This window comes from Tenrec ecaudatus, chromosome 3 (genome assembly GCF_050624435.1).
Source record: "Tenrec ecaudatus isolate mTenEca1 chromosome 3, mTenEca1.hap1, whole genome shotgun sequence".
Taxonomy (NCBI): Eukaryota; Metazoa; Chordata; class Mammalia; order Afrosoricida; family Tenrecidae; genus Tenrec; species Tenrec ecaudatus.
In genome coordinates, this window is record NC_134532.1 from 176,608,155 (window position 1) to 176,621,590 (window position 13,436).

The 13,436-nt window shown below is 40.5% G+C and overlaps 1 non-coding gene across 1 annotated transcript; it reads left to right on the forward strand.

The window, feature by feature from the left end:
- Positions 1-13,078: 13,078 nt before the first annotated feature.
- Positions 13,079-13,212, forward strand: LOC142444174 (small nucleolar RNA SNORA22). Its single transcript, XR_012783831.1, has one exon. It is a non-coding gene; the product is annotated as a small nucleolar RNA SNORA22 (small nucleolar RNA).
- Positions 13,213-13,436: the final 224 nt, after the last annotated feature.

The window sequence follows — 13,436 nt, forward strand, 5'->3', positions numbered from 1 at the left end:
TTCAGAGATTGTAACCCTTTAAGGGAGTAGAAAACCCCACCTTTCTCCCAAATGGTTCAAAGGAAGGTAGAAAATCAGATGAACTTAAGAATGAGATGAAATATTCCAAACTTGTTTGAATAGATTTGGGTTTCTAAATAATGTCTTTGATAATATATTCTGAGTACCCAGATGGTTATCTTTTAAAAACCCATTTACTGGAAATAATTCTATAATGATTCAAATTTATTTTGTACAAATTTTGAATAAAGTTTTCTTCAGGTACTGTGGCAGTTACATAATCTCCTGTCAGCTTGTGAAGGGGTGGAGTCTAGCCTGTCAACAGGTCGCAGCTTGATGACCTCATTTGGAGGCATGAAGGAGATGAATAGCTCACTGGAGGCCAGATACACTCTCTCTGCTACACATTCCTATTGACAAGCCATATGAAGCTGCACTGATAGAGCCAGAGCTCTGGAGCTGGAGGAGCCACACGGAGACCCACGTCAGTGCTGAGATGCTTCCACCACTGGATCCACAAAACTTTCCACCCACTGGCCTGTGATCTTTCTGCGTTCTGCATCATTGCTTGGCTGCATGAGGGTAAATAAGAATTTATGGATTAGTATTGGACATATCGGCAGATATCGGATTTATGGACTGCATCTGGGCTGCGATGTTTTCTCAGTCTACAATTGTTCTTTTATATAAAGCTTATACACTTATGAGTATCTATGAATTTGTTTCTCTAGTCAACCCAGACTAACACAGGTACAAAATATCGGGACTGAAGGCAAAATATGTGACTATATATAATCTCTTGAGCAGACATCAGCTAGCGCTTTCCTCTCTGGACACTGAACTGTCACTCTGTGATCTTCCTGAATCTGTTGTCTTCTTACCTGGAACATGTTAGCTACAGTACTAAGTCCATAGTAGGCCTTCATGATTACCAGAGTTACTTGTGCCCCAAAGAACTTGAATTGTTTTCACCTGAAATAGAATAGCACTCAGGCTGCATTAGCAGAATGACAAATCCAATTGTGAGTGACACATTTGTATGCCAATATAAACAGAAGGCTTTAAATCACTTTAAGGGAGAGATGGAGAGCATTATCATAAGTACTTATTATTTTAGTCCTTACTGACACAGTTTTCAAGAACAGTACATCAAGAGGTCAACTATGCAATTATGAATTCCCTGAACACTGTACTCTGAATTGAGATCTCTTCCTAGAATTAGAGAAAGAAATAAGGTGGAATCAATCATAAATTGGTGGTATTCAGACCTATTTTTCTGACATAGCATCTTTATAAAAGTGGAATGTGTGTTTGTTCCCCAGCATTGTGATCAATGACTTAAGTGTATGATATAATTTCCAAATTAAGTAAGTTCTACACATATGTTTTTAAATGCAATGTTTTTATTTTCTCCTCAGTATTCTTAGAATCAAAAGACACTGCTTTCATTCCGAAGTTTCTTTGTGATTGCCTGAAATTTTCTACACACAAATGATTTGAATGATCTGGAGCCTTTGATGTGGCTGCACTTTTTGTCACACTTGGCATTCCGGTGAGTTTGACGTGAAGTTGGTTCACGAATGCACATCTTCAAGACGGGCTTCTGTGTCTGTTGGGGCTCCAGCTGGAGCAAGACAGGGTGCAGTTCACTGGGGTTGACCAACGTGAATGCCAAATGTAAGAACAAGGACAACAGAATAAAAAGCCAAGAAAGTCAGTGAATGAATAGCAAAAGTATAAGGATATATAGGAAATATGAAAATGCATTGAAAAGAATATGACTGCACTCAATTTTTATATTTTTAAAAGGATACCTTTGTTGTGAGAAGAGAGTAATGGGCCGGCCACACATAATCTTGCTGTCTTTTTAAATTATTATTTGTTTGAAAATTAGTACCTTGGTCGTTCAATCAACAGTTCATTCACATTTTGAATTGTGAAATTGATTGCAATTACCACACTTGACAACAACTTCCCACTAGCTCCCTGTGTTTACTCTTCCCCTAAGTCATTCTTCGTACACCTTCCTACTCTCAGAACTTCGTCCTTGGACATACTGCCATGTTGAGCTCAGATTGCTGATTGTTCTAATTGGGGAAACCCCCCTGGGCTTCTCACTTGCCTTACAGACTTGTATATCACATTAGTGAAAAGTAAGCCACAAACAAGCGGCCATCTAGCTCAGAAGCAAAAAGGCCCACATGGAAGAAGCACACTGGCCAGTGTGATCACGAGGTGCCAAAGGGACCAGGTACAAGGCATCATGCAAAAAAAAAAGATATATGTGTGTATATGTATATATATATGTATGTGTGTGTATATATATATATATATATATACACACACCATATTGAATGAAGGGAGAAGTGCAGAGTGGAGACCCAAGGCCCAAGTGTCGACCAATGGAGATCCCCTCATAGAGGGGTTTATGAGAGAAGATGGGTTAATTAGGGTGCAAGGTAGTACCGATGAAGAACACAGCTTTCCCCCAGATCCTGGATGCTTCCTCCCACCAACTACCATGATCCGAATTCTACCTTGCAGGGCTGGATAAGGCAGAGGTTGCACACTGGTACATATGAGGGCTGGAGGCACAGGGAATCCAGGGTGGATGATACCTTCAGGACCAAGGGTGTGAGGGGCGATCCTGGGAGAGTGGAGGGTGAGTGGGTTGGAAAGGGGGAACTGATTACAAGGATCCACATGTGACCTCCTCCCTGGGGGAGGGACGGCAGAGAAAGGGGGTGGAGGGAGACTCCGGATAGGGCAAGATATGACAAAATAACGATGTATAAATTACCAAGGGCACATGAGGGAGTGGGGAGCGGGGAGGGAGGGGAAAAAAAAAGAGGACCTGATGCAAAGGGCTTAAGTGGAGAGCAAATGCTTTGAGAATGATTGGGGCAGGGAATGTATGGATGTGCTTTATACAATTGATGTATGTATATGTATGGACTGTGATAAGAGTTGTAGGAGCCCCTAATAAGTTGTTTAAAAGAAAAGAAAAGTAAGCCACAGAGACAGTGGGACAGAGGGGGTGATGACGTCAGGTTGGGGTTTGATGAGTGTCAAAGAGCTGTCTCTAGGAGAGTTAAACCACTCCCTATTTGACCAGCAAGCTTATTCTTTGCTAACATTTTGAATTTCAGTCCATTTTTTTTTGCATTGTACTTAGAATGTCCTATTGAACTGTGATGGCTTGTGTGTTGCTGTGATGTTGTAAGCTATGCCCCTTGTATTTAAAATACCAGCAAGATGGCCCCAAATTAACAGGTATCAGCAGAGCTTCCAGACTCAGGAGAGACAAGGAAGAAGGAATACACAGTCCACTTTGGCAGAATTAGTCACCAAACACCTGATTGTTTAGCATGGAAACATAGGAGACTGAAAACTTCATGAATTAGAATCTTTAGTTGCTTGTGGGGCATGACTCAAAATATGAAGAAACAGTTGCAGGAATCTACTAATAATCAGAGCATGGAAAGTACGAATATGAATCTAGGAATATCTGAAGTTTTATTGTATTTATTTATTTATTTGCATTTCTTATTGTGCCCGGGAGGATATAATAATACTGTTCTTTGTTTTGCCTGTGCCCGCCACAGTACAGTGTTCAATAGTATATAAATGGTTTATTTATATAAATGGCCAGGCATTTTCTCAATTTAAGAAAGCTACCAGTCCTCAGTTTTCCTTTGTAGTGCCTTAGAGTTTAAGTTCTGAGCACCCAGGTCTGCAGAAGTTTCTGGATCAGTAGTGACAGCCCCAGTCTCTTTGCAGGGTCCCCACCTAGATTAAGCCTCCACTGAATTCCTTCTGATCATTAACCAAGAATGTAGATTATCTAGGAGCTCTCATGGCAGACCGGATACAAGTTGGGCTGCTAATTAGAAGACAGGCAGTTAGGAAAAAACAGCCTCTGCTTCTTGGGAAAAAGATGGGCTTTTGACTTCCAGAGAGTTACAGTCTTGGCAACTCACAGCAACATTTCTACCTTGCCCCGTAGGGTAGACTGTCAGTTGACATCATCTCGGTAGCAGTGAGTTTGGTTTTGGTGGACTATTTTACCCTCAGGTAGGGTGCATTGGGCAGTGGATCACCTGCACCCAGCTCCAGCCAGCCCTGGTGTGCCAGATCCCAACTCCCTGCCATTGAGTCCATTCTGACTCATAACGACCCTCTAAGACAGGGTAGAACTGCCCCTGTGATTTTGAGACGAACTCCTTACAAGAGTAGAGGGGACCATACTTCCAGGGACCATGGAGAAGGCTGACTAGCCATGAGTCATGCCCTCTACATCATGCTCTGACTGCTTTGATGGGAAGGACCTGGACCAATCTTGTTCGCCTTTCTATCTAATAATGTAAAAATCAGGGGCAAAACCAGGCAAGTTCCTTCATGGCTAGACTGCTCCTCCTGGGAGTAGCATGGGGATTGGTTGTAATTTCCTATCTAATGCACTCTGTTGGAAATAAATCAAATCTGAAGATTTAAAAAATTAAATGGAAAACATAAAAATCAATATTCTAGGTTTAGTGAGCTGAAAATGACTGGTTTGGTCATTTTAAATCAGAAAATTTAATGTTTTACTGTTCTAGGTATAACCAATTCAAAGGGAATGGTGTAACATTCATTGTCAAAAGTATATTTCAAGATCTATCATAAAGCACAATGCTTTCTGTGACAGGATAATATCTATTTACATACAAGGACATCCAGTCAATAAGGTATTGTTCAAATTTTTGAACCAACAACTCAAGATAGTTAAGAAGAAATTGAAGAATTCTATCACTGTCTTCAGTTGAAAATTGATCAATCATGCAACCAAGTTAGATGGATAATTATTGATTATTGAAATGCAAAAGTAGGAATCAAAGAAAGAGAAACAGTAGTTGGAAAATATGTCCCTGGTGATAGAAATAAAACTGAATATTGCATGATAGAATTTTACATGGCTAATTATTTCTTCAATGTGAATACATTTTTAACAACACAATTAGCAACTATGCCTCTTAAGCTGGAACAAACAGAAATCAAATTGACTGTAAATACAGGAAGAGTCCAAGGAGAAGCTCAATATCAGCAGCTAAAACCAGGACCGAGGCCACCTGTGGGACAGATGATCAATTGTTCATATGTAAGTTCAGTTGAAGCTAAAGAAAAAATTTTAAAGTTCACGGAAACCAAATTATGATCTTAAGTATCTCCCCACCTGAATTTTGAGAGGATTTCAAGAACAGATTTGCTGCGTTGACTGCTAATGACAGAAGACCTGTTGGAGGACATCAAGAGCATCATTCATGAAGAAAGCAAAATTTTGTTAAAAAGACAAGAAAGAAATCCAATATCAGTGTGAATGTCAGAAGAGATTCTGAAATGTGCACTTAACACACAGTAACAATTAATGGAAGAAACATTAAAATCAGATAGCTAAACAGAAAATTCCAAGAGTCTGCTCAGTAAAGACAAGGAAGGTACTGTGATGAAATAAATGTGCAAAGACATAGAGTTAGAACACCCCGACGAAGAACCTCTCTGAGTTCAAGATAAATGCCAGACGAGTTGACCTCCATTTTGACCACCTTAAAGTGGTTCTACATATTATTATTTCTGCTGTCTTTTAAATTGAGAATTTTCTCTTATTTTGTTATCATTATTAGCTTTTTTGGTTTCTTTGAGTTTTCTCTTCCAATGTTTTGATTCTGCAATGTAGGCTAGGTGTCCACAGAGACAGTGACCGCAGTAATGGTTTCTCATGAGCGCAGCAGCAGATGTGGAGGACAAGTAGCACAAAATGGAAGGAAATGGTCTAATATTGACTGCGTTCATGATTATACAACTTTCCTTGATATAAAATATTGAATTTTATAATATGTTGACTTTGTCCAAATAAAACTGTTTAAAATAAAACATAGGGATTTGGAAGGAATGATACATGTTCATGTGAACTCAGAAGAACAAGAAGATGGAGAAATTGCTCAGAGTCACTAGAAGACTAGTCAATATTCCACCATTTCAAAAGGTAGTACATGACAAAGAACCGCTCGTACTGAAGGAAAAAATTGGAAAGTACAAGCTGCACTGAAAGAGTCTGAAAAAGAAGACTCCATATTATTTATGAAGTCTTCGTTAATGGAAAGGTTTCAAGAAGCTCACGAAGCACAGGAAACATTTATTCTTCTACACCAGAAAATATGGATGACAGTGACGTGGCCGACTGACTGGAAGATATGCATCTTTATTTCCAGTCCAAATAAATGCTCAAATTATAGATTGATATCACATGACATCATATTCAAGTGAAATTTTGTTGGAGATCATCCAACAATGGCTGCAGCAGTAAACAGACAAGGCGTTGCCAGAGATTCAACCAGATTCGGAAGAGGTCATGGAAAACGGGATATCATTGCTACCAGATGAATCTTGGCTGAAAGCAGAGGATACCAGAAATACACTTACTTGTGCTTGTATTAAATACTCGAAGGCAGTAAAAATGTGGATCACAACAAACTGTGGGTGGGTTAAAAGAATGAGAATTCTAGAACATTTCATGGTGTTTGTGTAAAACCTTGGCCAACATAACATGGGAATCCTGTGTGGATTAAAACCAGGAAGTACATGTTAGAGTTATATCCTCTCACTAATTAATAGCTACTTAATCTATATCTGAACAAATAATTAAAGAAACTGGATTATGTGATGAATGTGGCATGAGGATTGCAATATAGAGGTGACAAAAGCTGACTCACTGGAAGTGAGGAAGACTTGAAGCACTTGTTGATGAAGATCATGGATGGTAGTCTTCAGTATGAATTACAACTCATTGCAAAGAAAACTAATTCCTCACAATTGGACCCATAGGTAACATCATGTTAAATGGAGAAAAGTTTGAAGTTGTTAAGGATTTTGTCTTGCTTCCACAAACAAAGCTCAAGGACGCAGAAGTCAAGAGATCAAATGATGTGTTGCATAGGGTAAATCTGCTAAACAAAACCTCTTTAGAGTGTTGAAAATAATGGTGTTATTTTAAGGATTAAGGCATGCCTGACCCAAACCATGCTATTTTCATATACCTCATATGTGTGAGAAAGTTGGACATAGAATAAGGCTGAAGCAGAACTGATGTTTGCATTACAGTGTTTGCAGTGTGGTGCTGTGAAGAATACTGAAGGGACAATGAAGGTACAATGGACTGCCAGGAGAACCAGCGCATCTGGCTTAGAAAAAGTCCAGCAGAATTCCCCATAGAGGTCAGGATTATGAGACTTTGCCTCGCATATTTTGCACATATTATGAGAAGAGACCAGTCACTGGAGAAAGACATCATGCTTGGTTAAGTAGAGAGACAGTGAAAACGAGGCAGACCCTCAGTAAGATGAAATGATAGCGTGCCTGCTACCACAGGTTCAAACAGACAAATGATTGCGAGACTGGCACAGGATTGAATCCTTTTGTACACAGGGTTGCTATGAATTGCAGTGGATTGAGCAGCACGCAACAAGAACATCGTTATCCTTTCCATTATTTCCCTGGTTGTCCTACTGTGGCAGCTTGTGTCTTTCTGTGATACTGGAAGGTATGTGTGGTAGTTAGAGATTAAGTCAACTAGACATTCCTGATTGGGGGGCAGCCAAACCTGGGAATCAAGTCACAGCGATGACACCTCCTTGATGTCATAAGTCTTTTGAATAAGAGCAAGGTGAGCAAAGTCCATCTAACTCTGCCCCTCTGTCTTCTTGCATCCAGCAACTTTGCCTGTCTTGAAAGGTTTCCATGGTTGGCCCAGTCATCCCTGGAACTTCCATATTCCCATTGATTTTGGATCCAGGTGCCTCTGCACCCACTGGCCTGTGACACTCTTTTGTGGGTAACTGGCATGACATTCCTTTGCTCGTCTTTGTGGGTAATGGGCTTATAGTATGTGAGTTTAATGGGGGATATATGGACAGATATCAGACTGATCATGGATCAAGAGGTAAGTGTGTGAACAGAATAAGGGGCTGATAGATGCCTTAAAATCAAGAAAGGTCTGCATCAGGGTTGTATCTTCTCATCATACTTATTCAATCTGTATGTGGAGGGAATCATCAGAGAAGCTGGATTATGTGAAGAAGAATGCAGTGTCAGGATGGGAGAAAGGCTTATTAGCAACCTGTGATATACAGGTGACACACCTTGCTTGCTGTAAGGAGGAAGACTAGAAGAATTTGCTAATGAAGATCCATAATTGCAGCCTTCAGTATGGATTAAACTCTATGTCAAGAAGACCAAGATTCTCACAACTGGACCAATAGGGAATATCAGGGTAAATGGAGAAAAGTTTGATGTTAAGGATTTTGTCTTGCTTGAATTCACAATCAATGCTCCTGGAAGCAGCAGTCAAGAGATCAAAGGAAGCATTGCATTGGGTAAATCTGCTGCACAGACCTCTTTAGATTATTGCAAGGAAGGCTCTTACTTTGAAGACTAAGGGTATGCCTGACACAGAGAATGATATTTCCTTCCCTCACATGCATGTGAAAGTTTGACATTGAATAAGAAAGACCAAAAAAGAACCCATGCACAAACCAATCTATCTTAGAAGTACAGCCAAAGTGCTCCTTAGAGGCAAGGATGGTGCAATCTCACTGTATTAGTCTGGGTACTCTAGAAAAACAAATCCACAGAAATTCATGTATAAGAGAGAGTTTTATATAAAGGTTAAGTGCGCATCAAGAAAACATCCCAACCCAGTGCTGCCCAAGCTCACAAGTCCAACATTAACCCATTAACACATCTGTCCAACACCAATCCACAAAGTCCTCTTCCATCTCACAAAACAGATGCAATGATGCTGACTACAGGAGGAAAGCTGAATCAGTGAATGTGTAAGCATCTCAGCACTGGCAGGGTTCTCCACATGGCTGCTCCAGCACCCAGGGCTGCATCGGGGTAGGTCTATGTGTCTTCTCTTGAGGAATGACTTGCAGGAAGTTGACCTTGCTTGCAGCCGGCCATGGCAAGCTGCACCCTGGTCTGACCATCAGAAAGCAAGAGACCCACGAACTCAAAAGGCAAGGCCTACTGAGCCATTGATCCCTCCACCTTTCAATTAACCCCACATGTGTTTATTGGCCAGGTTGGCCCAATAAACTAACTACCTCATTCATCTTACATACTTTGGTCAAGTTAGAAGTAGAAACTGGTAACTGGATGAAGTCATCATTTTTGAAAGAGTGGAGAGAGACAAAAATAAGAAGGCCTTCAATTGATTGACAGGGTGGCTGCAGCAATGGGCTCAGGTTTAGGAACTAGTGTGAGGACGGCTCAGAATCATGCAGTGTTTTATTGTGTTGTGCACAGTGTCTCCATGAGTTAGAACCGTCACTTAACAACAACCTAAGACTTATGGACCTCAGCTGGACTGAGCTGGGATACTTTTATAATGCATAATTACTTCTTCATATAAAGTTCTTTCTTATATAAAGATGAGTATCCCTCAATTTGTTTCTCTAGACCAGAAGTTCTCAACCTGTGGGTCACGACCCCTTTGGGGGTCGAGCGACCCTTTCACAGTGGTCGCCTAAGACCATCAGAAAACGTATTTCTGATGGTCTAAGGAATCACATCACTGCTCTTCTATCCTTGTCCAGGCGGGTCCACCACATGCAGGTACACCCACATATGAGTACCTGACATAAAGAATTTTGCCCATGCTACACCATGCTTCAAGACAAAATATTATTTGTATGTCATTATAAATAAATATTTCACAATATACAATTACATGTTGTTTTTGTGACTCATTAATATGCTTTAATTATGCTCAATTTGTAACAGTAAAGGTATATCAGTGAACCGACAAGGAAAACATCTTTAGAAATTACACATCAGACAAAGGCCTTTTTACTAAAATCTACAATACTTTGCAAGTTTACAAAAAGAGAAAAACTAATTGCCCATTGAGGAGGTGGGCAAAGGACCTGAATAGAAGTTTCACAGAGTCTGAAATCCGAATGGCTAATAAACATGAGAAAATGTTCCCTATCATTAGCCATAAGAGAAATGAAAATCAAAACAACTATGAGATACCACTTAACACCTCAAAGATAGCCCAATTCAAAAAATCAGAAAGCAACAAGTGGAGGGGCTGTGGTGAGAAAGGAACTCTCATCCACTGCTGGTGGACTGGTAGGTATGTACAGCCACCATGGAAATCGATTTAGCAATTTCTCAAACAGAAGGAAATTGATATACCATATGACCCAGCAATCCCCCTACTGGGAATATACCCAGAAGAGGCAAGAAACAAACCATGGCCAAATATCTGTGCTCCAATGTTCATTGCGGCACAGTTCACAATTGCAAGGAGTTGGAAAAACCCAAATTTCCTTCAACAGATGAATGGATTAAAAAACCGTGGTACATCAATACAATGGAGTACTATGCATCGCTAAAAAGTGGTGATGAACGCATGAAGCATATCACCGCATGGGAAGAACTGAGGAAATTATGCTAAGTGAAGTAAGCCAAGCACAAAAGGACAAGTATAACATGAGTCCGCTGATATAATATATCATGTTATACTTGCCATATATATATATATATATATATATATATATATATATAAAGAAAGAACAGAAAAGTAAATGCAAAAGGGGCACAGGGAAAAAGCTACTGTATATAATCTCTCCAGGGGTGAGGTCCAAGTAGTATGGCAGGGACCAGACCAAATCCAGGGTGCATATGGCAGCCAACTGAAAAGGGGGTGGGAGGGAGGAAAAGGGAAAGAAAATAAAAAAGATATGTGTCCGGGGAATAGGGTACTAGCCCACCCAAGGGAGAATTTGGTTTGTGTCTCCTCAGGGAAAGAGGGACCAGACTTAAATCCAGTGTTCCGGGATGCCAATGCAACGTTCTGGTAAGGAGTGGGGAGCCAGTGGAAGGCCCTGAGGGATGGGCCCCCATACCAGCTACTTGGACAACTGCCCCTCCCCCCAGAAGAATTTACTTGAGAGGATGGCACTGAGGCGGCAGCTAGGGGAGAGGAGCAGGTCGGATCAGAGCAAATGGGAGCAAATGAACGGGGAGGAAGAGAGAGTGGAGCACATCCTGGCCCACCAGGCCTGGAGGACGATATCCCCACCCTGAATGGCCAATGCACAGAGTGGACCATATGGCTGATCCCACTATGCGACACACTGTCCCTTGCTGGCCCAGGGCCCTAAGGGGACAGCACTGGAGACTCCGTGTCAGGATTGGCCGTGACTGACACCGTGACACTGAGGTAAACCACAAAAGGTGTGCAGCAGAGCAACCGTGGATCATAAAAAATCATAGAAAACATTGGGAAGAATGAGAATTCCTTGATTGGTGTGAAATTATTCTCATGTGGAACCTGTACAGAGACCAAGAGGCAGTCCTTGGAATAGAAGCGGGGGAAAATTCAGGATTTAAAATCGGGAAAATTGTGCGTCAGAGCCTTATCTTTTCACTCTGTTCATTCAATCTGTGTGTTAAGAAAACAGTCTGGGAAGTTGGACAGCATGAAGGGGAACGTGACATAAGAGGTGAAGAAAGAGTCCGTAGCAATCCACAAACGGCAGATGGCACAACCTTGCTCGCTGAACGCAAAGGCTAAGCACTTGATGAGGGCAGATCAAAGAGCACAGCCTTAAACATGGATTATACTTCAACATAAAGAAAACAAAACTCCTCCACAGATGAGTAAGCAACATCAGGATAATCTGAGAAAAGTTTACGATTCAAAAGATTTCATTTTACTTGGATCCACAATCAATGCTCATAAAAGCAGCAGTCAGAAAATGAAAGATTATCTACTACATAGAAACGTATCGAAAGTGTCAAAAAGCAAATATAGTACTTTGAAGATGAAGGTGTGTCTGACCCAAGTCGTGGTATTTTCGATCATCTCAGATGCGTGCGAAATCTTATCAACGGATAGGAAGGCAAGACTAAGGACAGGGAAGCCGTCAAGTTCTGGTGCTGGCAAAGAATAATGAAGAGCAATGGATTGCTGGAGAAATGGATGCATCGCTCTGGCAGAAGTGCCAACAGAATGCTCCTGGTAGCGAGGGGGCAGAGACTTCATCCCAAGTGTTTTGGGCATGTTATGGGGAAAGATCAGGTCCCCGAAGAAAAACACCATGCTTCACAACATAGAGAGTCAACAAAAAGAGAGAACAATCCTCAATGAGAGGAACTGGCGGCAGTGACTGTAACAATGGACACAAGGCCAGCAACAATGGTGTGGGTGGTACAGGACAGCGCAGTGTTTTGTTCGTTTGTAGGATTCTGAACCGACATAACAGCACTCGACAGCAACAATAACCAAGAACCCCCCCCCCAACCTTAATTGACTCATAATCCATCTACCTGTCCGTACTTACCAGTACGTTTATGGAACAAAACAAGCATTACTTAAATTGATAAAAGCAAAGAGTACCAACCTTAGACTAGTCTGTGAGGCTAAGCTACAAATTACTCTTCCTTTTTCATAAATCTAAAATATTCTTGGTATGGTTAACTTTAAATATTAATCAAATACTTCATTGTGAAAGTAGAACTGTAATGTGCATATGATTCTCCTAATAATAAAATATTACATTGTACCTTCATAAAACTGTTGAAAATTAAAATGCTTGTTAAAGTGTCTAAAATGTAGTCCTTCAAAAATATTGCTGTATTTATCATCATGAGACCTGATTTAGAGTAGAATGCAATGGAAGTATCAAGAAAATGACCAAAAGGTTTTAAGTGCAAGTCCATTCAAGGCATTTCGGGGGTACGGCTCTCACTAGACAATGATATAATCTGACTCTAGTGGCCAAAGAAGTCAGAGACGCTATTTTTACAGTAATTCTTGGGTAATTTTTCCAGAAATCAAATCCAAATTCTCACATTTAATGAATTTTCTTTTGGCCAGTTCTTTCTGCTTACAGCTAAACTCCCTATCTGTCTCCACTTCTGTATTTGGGAATTATCTCCTGATGATGATTGGAAGCCATCCTCTGCATGATTCCCAAGGATGTTTAAAATAAAAATCTACAAGTGAAATTCTACTTATTAAGATACTGGGGTGCACAGTGAACACCCGAGTGTGCATCGTAGTTCCCTTGGCCTTGACAATGTGCTAGAGCGATGTCTGGTCGTTTCCTCTGCATGGGAAGGCACGTTCATCCTTTCAAAAGTATTCAAAAGGCCAGTACATCTTAATTGTAGGGGGAAAAAAGATGAAAATTTAAATAAAATTTTATTTAATTCTATAAGCCAATTCAATGTGTTCAGAGATAAAATGTATGTTAGTATATTTAAAGATTAAATAAAATTTCAAGGATTAAATTTTAACTTAGATAAATGTCTAACATAGTGATAATATAAATCTCTCTAAGTTTGTTACAGTTCCACTGGAAATCATCTTTGCATCCTTGTTAAAA